Source organism: Megachile rotundata, unplaced genomic scaffold, assembly GCF_050947335.1.
Source record: "Megachile rotundata isolate GNS110a unplaced genomic scaffold, iyMegRotu1 scaffold0049, whole genome shotgun sequence".
Lineage (NCBI taxonomy): Eukaryota > Metazoa > Arthropoda > Insecta > Hymenoptera > Megachilidae > Megachile > Megachile rotundata.
In genome coordinates, this window is record NW_027473346.1 from 470,001 (window position 1) to 479,398 (window position 9,398).

The following is a 9,398-nucleotide window of genomic DNA, read 5'->3' on the forward strand; positions in this document are numbered from 1 at the left end:
GAGACAGACAGAGACAGAGACAGACAGAGACAGAGACAGACAGAGACAGAGACAGACAGAGACAGAGACAGACAGAGACAGAGACAGAGACAGAGACAGAGACAGACAGAGACAGAGGCAGACCGAGACAGAGACAGGCAGAGGCAGAAACAGACAAAGACAGACAGAGACAGAGACAGAGACAGAGGCAGAGGCAGAGACAGAGACAGAGACAGAGACAGAGACAGAGACAGAGACAGAGACAGAGACAGAGACAGAGACAGAGACAGAGACAGAGACAGAGACAGAGACAGAGACAGAGACAGAGACAGAGACAGAGACAGAGACAGAGACAGAGACAGAGACAGAGACAGAGACAGAGACAGAGACAGAGACAGAGACAGAGACAGAGACAGAGACAGAGACAGAGACAGAGACAGAGACAGGGACAGAAACAGAGACAGAGACAGAGACAGAGACAGAGACAGAGACAGAGGCAGAGACAGAGACCGAGACAGAGACAGAGACAAAGGCAGCGAGAGACAGAGACAGACAGGGCCAGAGAGAGACAGAGATATACACAGAGACAGAGACGGAGACAGAGACAGACGGAGACGGACAGAGACAGAGACAGAGACAGAGACAGAGACAGATACAGAGACAGACAGAGATAGAGACAGACAGAGACAGAGACGGACAGAGACAGAGACAGAGACAGAGACAGAGACAGAGACAGAGACAGCCAGGGACAGATACATACAGAAACAGAGACGGACAGAGACAGAGACAAAGACAGAGAGAGACACAGACAGGCAGAGACAGAGACAGACAGAGACAGAAACAGACAGAGACAGATAGAGACAGAGACAGACAGAGACACAGACAGGCGGAGACAGAGACAGACAGAGACAGAGACAGCCAGAGACAGACAGAGACAGCCAGAGACAGAAACAGACAGAGACAGCCAGAGACAGAGACAGACAGAGACGAAGACAGACAGAGACAGAGACAGACAGAGACAGAGACAGACAGAGACAGACAGAGACAGAGGCAGACCGAGACAGAGACAGACAGAGACAGAGGCAGACCGAGACAGAGACAGGCAGAGGCAGAAACAGACAAAGACAGACAGAGACAGAGACAGAGACAGAGGCAGAGACAGAGACAGAGACAGAGACAGAGACAGAGACAGAGACAGAGACAGAGGCAGAGACAGAGACAGAGACAGGCAGAGACAGAGACAGACAGAGACAAACAGAGACGGAGACAGAGAGAGACAGAGACAGACAAAGACAGAGACAGAGACAGGCAGAGACAGAGACATACAGAGACAGACAGAGACAGAGACAGACAGAGACACAGACATGCAGAGACAGAGATAGACAGAGACAGATGCAGACAGAGACAGACAGAGACAGACAGAGACAGAGACAGAGAGAGACACAGACAGGCAGAGACAGAGACAGACAGAGACAGAGACAGCCAGAGACAGACAGAGACAGCCAGAGACAGAGACAGACAGAGACAGCCAGAGACAGAGACAGACAGAGACGAAGACAGACAGAGACAGAGACAGACAGAGACAGAGACAGACAGAGACAGACAGAGACAGAGACAGACAGAGACAGACAGAGACAGACAGAGACAGACAGATACAGACAGAGACAGAGACAAAGACAGCGATAGACAGAGACAGACAGGGCCAGAGAGAGACAGAGACAGACAGAGACAGAGACAGACAGAGACAGAGACAGACAGAGACAGAGACAGAGGGAGAGACAGAGACAGAGATAGAGACAGAGACAGAGACAGAGGCAGAGACAGAGACAGAGACAGAGACAGAGACAGAGACAGAGACAGAGACAGAGACAGAGACAGAGACAGAGACAGTGACAGAGACAGAGACAGAGACAGAGACAGAGACAGAGACAGAGACACAGACAGAGGCAGAGACAGAGGCAGAGACAGAGACTGAGACAGAGACAGAGACAAAGGCAGCGAGAGACAGAGACAGACAGGGCCAGAGAGAGACAGAGATATACACAGAGACAGAGACGGAGACAGAGACAGACGGAGACGGACAGAGACAGAGACATAGACAGAGACAGATACAGAGACAGACAGAGATAGAGACAGACAGAGACAGAGACGGACAGAGACAGAGACAGAGACAGAGACAGAGACAGAGACAGAGACAGAGACAGAGACAGAGACAGAGACAGAGACAGAGACAGAGACAGAGACAGAGACAGAGACAGAGACAGAGACAGCCAGAGACAGATACATACAGAAACAGAGACGGACAGAGACAGAGACAAAGACAGAGAGAGACACAGACAGGCAGAGACAGAGACAGACAGAGACAGAAACAGACAGAGACAGACAGAGACAGAGACAGACAGGGACACAGACAGGCAGAGACAGAGACAGACAGAGACAGATGCAGACAGAGACAGACAGAGACAGCCAGAGACAGAGACAGACAGAGACGAAGACAGACAGAGACAGAGACAGACAGAGACAGAGACAGACAGAGACAGACAGAGACAGAGACAGACAGAGACAGACAGATACAGACAGAGACAGGGACAAAGACAGCGATAGACAGAGACAGACAGGGCCAGAGAGAGACAGAGACAGACAGAGACAGAGACAGACAGAGACAGAGACAGACAGAGACAGAGACAGACAGAGACAGAGACAGACAGAGACAGAGACAGAGACAGAGACAGAGACAGACAGAGACAGAGGCAGACCGAGACAGAGACAGGCAGAGGCAGAAACAGACAAAGACAGACAGAGACAGAGACAGAGACAGAGGCAGAGGCAGAGACAGAGACAGAGACAGAGACAGAGACAGAGACAGAGACAGAGACAGAGACAGAGACAGAGACAGAGACAGAGACAGAGACAGAGACAGAGACAGAGACAGAGACAGAGACAGAGACAGAGACAGAGACAGAGACAGAGACAGAGACAGAGACAGGGACAGAAACAGAGACAGAGACAGAGACAGAGACAGAGACAGAGACAGAGACAGAGACAGAGGCAGAAACAGAGACCGAGACAGAGACAGAGACAAAGGCAGCGAGAGACAGAGACAGACAGGGCCAGAGAGAGACAGAGATATACACAGAGACAGAGACGGAGACAGAGACAGACGGAGACGGACAGAGACAGAGACAGAGACAGAGACAGATACAGAGACAGACAGAGATAGAGACAGACAGAGACAGAGACGGACAGAGACAGAGACAGAGACAGAGACAGAGACAGAGACAGAGACAGCCAGGGACAGATACATACAGAAACAGAGACGGACAGAGACAGAGACAAAGACAGAGAGAGACACAGACAGGCAGAGACAGAGACAGACAGAGACAGAAACAGACAGAGACAGATAGAGACAGAGATAGACAGAGACACAGACAGGCGGAGACAGAGACAGACAGAGACAGAGACAGCCAGAGACAGACAGAGACAGCCAGAGACAGAAACAGACAGAGACAGCCAGAGACAGAGACAGACAGAGACGAAGACAGACAGAGACAGAGACAGACAGAGACAGAGACAGACAGAGACAGACAGAGACAGAGGCAGACCGAGACAGAGACAGGCAGAGGCAGAAACAGACAAGGACAGAGACAGAGACAGAGACAGAGACAGAGACAGAGACAGAGACAGAGACAGAGACAGAGACAGAGACAGAGACAGAGACAGAGACAGAGACAGAGACAGAGACAGAGACAGAGACAGAGACAGAGACAGAGACAGAGACAGAGACAGAGACAGAGACAGAGACAGAGACAGAGACAGAGACAGAGACAGAGACAGAGACAGAGACAGAGACAGAGACAGAGACAGAGACAGAGACAGAGACAGAGACAGAGACAGAGACAGAGACAGAGACAGAGACAGAGACAGAGACAGAGGCAGAGACAGAGACTGAGACAGAGACAGAGACAAAGGCAGCGAGAGACAGAGACAGACAGGGCCAGAGAGAGACAGAGATATAAACAGAGACAGAGACGGAGACAGAGACAGACGGAGACGGACAGAGACAGAGACATAGACAGAGACAGATACAGAGACAGACAGAGATAGAGACAGACAGAGACAGAGACGGACAGAGACAGAGACAGAGACAGAGACAGAGACAGAGACAGAGACAGAGACAGAGACAGAGACAGAGACAGAGACAGAGACAGAGACAGAGACAGCCAGAGACAGATACATACAGAAACAGAGACGGACAGAGACAGAGACAAAGACAGAGAGAGACACAGACAGGCAGAGACAGAGACAGACAGAGACAGAAACAGAGAGAGACAGACAGAGACAGAGACAGACAGAGACACAGACAGGCAGAGACAGAGACAGACAGAGGCAGATGCAGACAGAGACAGACAGAGACAGCCAGAGACAGAGACAGACAGAGACGAAGACAGACAGAGACAGAGACAGACAGAGACAGAGACAGACAGAGACAGACAGAGACAGAGACAGACAGAGACAGACAGAGACAGACAGAGACAGACAGATACGGACAGAGACAGAGACAAAGACAGCGATAGACAGAGACAGACAGGGCCAGAGAGAGACAGAGACAGACAGAGACAGAGACAGACAGAAACAGAGACAGAGACAGACAGGGCCAGAGAGAGACAGAGACAGACAGAGACAGAGACAGGCAGAGACAGAGACAGACAGAGGCAGACCGAGACAGATACAGGCAGAGACAGAAACAGACAGAGACAGAGACAGAGACAGAGACAGAGACAGAGACAGAGACAGAGACAGGCAGAGACAGAGACAGACAGAGACAAACAGAGACGGAGACAGAGAGAGACAGAGACAGACAAAGACAGAGACAGAGACAGGCAGAGACAAAGACATACAGAGACAGACAGAGACAGAGACAGACAGAGACACAGACATGCAGAGACAGAGATAGACAGAGACAGATGCAGACGGAGACAGACAGAGACAGACAGAGACAGAGGCAGAGAGAGACACAGACAGGCAGAGACAGAGATAGACAGAGACAGAGATAGACAGAGACAGATGCAGACAGAGACAGACAGAGACAGACAGGGCCAGAGAGAGACAGAGACAGACAGAGGCAGAGACAGACAGAGACAGAGACAGACCGAGACAGAGACAGGCAGAGAGAGAAACAGACAGAGACAGACAGAGACAGAGACAGAGACAGAGACAGAGGCAGAGACAGAGACAGAGACAGAGACAGAGACAGAGACAGAGACAGAGACAGAGACAGAGACAGAGACAGAGACAGAGACAGAGACAGAGACAGAGACAGAGACAGAGACAGAGACAGAGACAGAGACAGAGACAGAGACAGAGACAGAGACAGAGACAGAGGCAGAGACAGAGACTGAGACAGAGACAGAGACAAAGGCAGCGAGAGACAGAGACAGACAGGGCCAGAGAGAGACAGAGATATACACAGAGACAGAGACGGAGACAGAGACAGACGGAGACGGACAGAGACAGAGACATAGACAGAGACAGATACAGAGACAGACAGAGATAGAGACAGACAGAGACAGAGACGGACAGAGACAGAGACAGAGACAGAGACAGAGACAGAGACAGAGACAGAGACAGAGACAGAGACAGAGACAGAGACAGAGACAGAGACAGAGACAGAGACAGAGACTGAGACAGAGACAGAGACAGAGACAGAGACAGAGACAGAGACAGCCAGAGACAGATACATACAGAAACAGAGACGGACAGAGACAGAGACAAAGACAGAGAGAGACACAGACAGGCAGAGACAGAGACAGACAGAGACAGAAACAGACAGAGACAGACAGAGACAGAGACAGACAGGGACACAGACAGGCAGAGACAGAGACAGGCAGAGACAGATGCAGACAGAGACAGACAGAGACAGACAGAGACAGACAGAGACAGACAGAGACAGCCAGAGACAGAGACAGACAGAGACGAAGACAGACAGAGACAGAGACAGACAGAGACAGAGACAGACAGAGACAGACAGAGACAGAGACAGACAGAGACAGACAGAGACAGACAGAGACAGACAGATACAGACAGAGACAGTGACAAAGACAGCGATAGACAGAGACAGACAGGGCCAGAGAGAGACAGAGACAGACAGAGACAGAGACAGACAGAGACAGAGACAGACAGAGACAGAGACAGACAGAGACAGAGACAGACAGAGACAGAGACAGAGACAGAGACAGACAGAGACAGAGGCAGACCGAGACAGAGACAGGCAGAGGCAGAAACAGACAAAGACAGACAGAGACAGAGACAGAGACAGAGGCAGAGACAGAGACAGAGACAGAGACAGAGACAGAGACAGAGACAGAGACAGAGACAGAGACAGAGACAGAGACAGAGACAGAGACAGAGACAGAGACAGAGACAGAGACAGAGACAGAGACAGAGACAGAGACAGAGACAGAGACAGAGAGAGGGACAGAGACAGAGACAGAGACAGAGACAGAGACAGAGACAGAGACAGAGACAGAGACAGAGACAGAGACAGAGACAGAGACAGAGACAGAGACAGAGACAGAGACAGAGACAGAGACAGAGACAGAGGCAGAGACAGAGACTGAGACAGAGACAGAGACAAAGGCAGCGAGAGACAGAGACAGACAGGGCCAGAGAGAGACAGAGATATAAACAGAGACAGAGACGGAGACAGAGACAGACGGAGACGGACAGAGACAGAGACATAGACAGAGACAGATACAGAGACAGACAGAGATAGAGACAGACAGAGACAGAGACGGACAGAGACAGAGACAGAGACAGAGACAGAGACAGAGACAGAGACAGAGACAGAGACAGAGACAGAGACAGAGACAGAGACAGAGACAGAGACAGAGACAGCCAGAGACAGATACATACAGAAACAGAGACGGACAGAGACAGAGACAAAGACAGAGAGAGACACAGACAGGCAGAGACAGAGACAGACAGAGACAGAAACAGAGAGAGACAGACAGAGACAGAGACAGACAGAGACACAGACAGGCAGAGACAGAGACAGACAGAGGCAGATGCAGACAGAGACAGACAGAGACAGCCAGAGACAGAGACAGACAGAGACGAAGACAGACAGAGACAGAGACAGACAGAGACAGAGACAGACAGAGACAGACAGAGACAGAGACAGACAGAGACAGACAGAGACAGACAGAGACAGACAGATACGGACAGAGACAGAGACAAAGACAGCGATAGACAGAGACAGACAGGGCCAGAGAGAGACAGAGACAGACAGAGACAGAGACAGACAGAAACAGAGACAGAGACAGACAGGGCCAGAGAGAGACAGAGACAGACAGAGACAGAGACAGGCAGAGACAGAGACAGACAGAGGCAGACCGAGACAGATACAGGCAGAGACAGAAACAGACAGAGACAGAGACAGAGACAGAGACAGAGACAGAGACAGAGACAGGCAGAGACAGAGACAGACAGAGACAAACAGAGACGGAGACAGAGAGAGACAGAGACAGACAAAGACAGAGACAGAGACAGGCAGAGACAAAGACATACAGAGACAGACAGAGACAGAGACAGACAGAGACACAGACATGCAGAGACAGAGATAGACAGAGACAGATGCAGACGGAGACAGACAGAGACAGACAGAGACAGAGGCAGAGAGAGACACAGACAGGCAGAGACAGAGATAGACAGAGACAGAGATAGACAGAGACAGATGCAGACAGAGACAGACAGAGACAGACAGGGCCAGAGAGAGACAGAGACAGACAGAGGCAGAGACAGACAGAGACAGAGACAGACCGAGACAGAGACAGGCAGAGAGAGAAACAGACAGAGACAGACAGAGACAGAGACAGAGACAGAGACAGAGGCAGAGACAGAGACAGAGACAGAGACAGAGACAGAGACAGAGACAGAGACAGAGACAGAGACAGAGACAGAGACAGAGACAGAGACAGAGACAGAGACAGAGACAGAGACAGAGACAGAGACAGAGACAGAGACAGAGACAGAGACAGAGACAGAGACAGAGACAGAGGCAGAGACAGAGACTGAGACAGAGACAGAGACAAAGGCAGCGAGAGACAGAGACAGACAGGGCCAGAGAGAGACAGAGATATACACAGAGACAGAGACGGAGACAGAGACAGACGGAGACGGACAGAGACAGAGACATAGACAGAGACAGATACAGAGACAGACAGAGATAGAGACAGACAGAGACAGAGACGGACAGAGACAGAGACAGAGACAGAGACAGAGACAGAGACAGAGACAGAGACAGAGACAGAGACAGAGACAGAGACAGAGACAGAGACAGAGACAGAGACAGAGACAGAGACAGAGACTGAGACAGAGACAGAGACAGAGACAGAGACAGAGACAGAGACAGCCAGAGACAGATACATACAGAAACAGAGACGGACAGAGACAGAGACAAAGACAGAGAGAGACACAGACAGGCAGAGACAGAGACAGACAGAGACAGAAACAGACAGAGACAGACAGAGACAGAGACAGACAGGGACACAGACAGGCAGAGACAGAGACAGGCAGAGACAGATGCAGACAGAGACAGACAGAGACAGACAGAGACAGACAGAGACAGACAGAGACAGCCAGAGACAGAGACAGACAGAGACGAAGACAGACAGAGACAGAGACAGAGACAGAGACAGAGACAGAGACAGAGACAGAGACAGAGACAGAGACAGAGACAGAGACAGAGACAGAGACAGAGACAGAGACAGAGACAGGGACAGAAACAGAGACAGAGACAGAGACAGAGACAGAGACAGAGACAGAGGCAGAGACAGAGACCGAGACAGAGACAGAGACAAAGGCAGCGAGAGACAGAGACAGACAGGGCCAGAGAGAGACAGAGATATACACAGAGACAGAGACGGAGACAGAGACAGACGGAGACGGACAGAGACAGAGACAGAGACAGAGACAGAGACAGATACAGAGACAGACAGAGATAGAGACAGACAGAGACAGAGACGGACAGAGACAGAGACAGAGACAGAGACAGAGACAGAGACAGAGACAGCCAGGGACAGATACATACAGAAACAGAGACGGACAGAGACAGAGACAAAGACAGAGAGAGACACAGACAGGCAGAGACAGAGACAGACAGAGACAGAAACAGACAGAGACAGATAGAGACAGAGACAGACAGAGACACAGACAGGCGGAGACAGAGACAGACAGAGACAGAGACAGCCAGAGACAGACAGAGACAGCCAGAGACAGAAACAGACAGAGACAGCCAGAGACAGAGACAGACAGAGACGAAGACAGACAGAGACAGAGACAGACAGAGACAGAGACAGACAGAGACAGACAGAGACAGAGGCAGACCGAGACAGAGACAGACAGAGACAGAGGCAGACCGA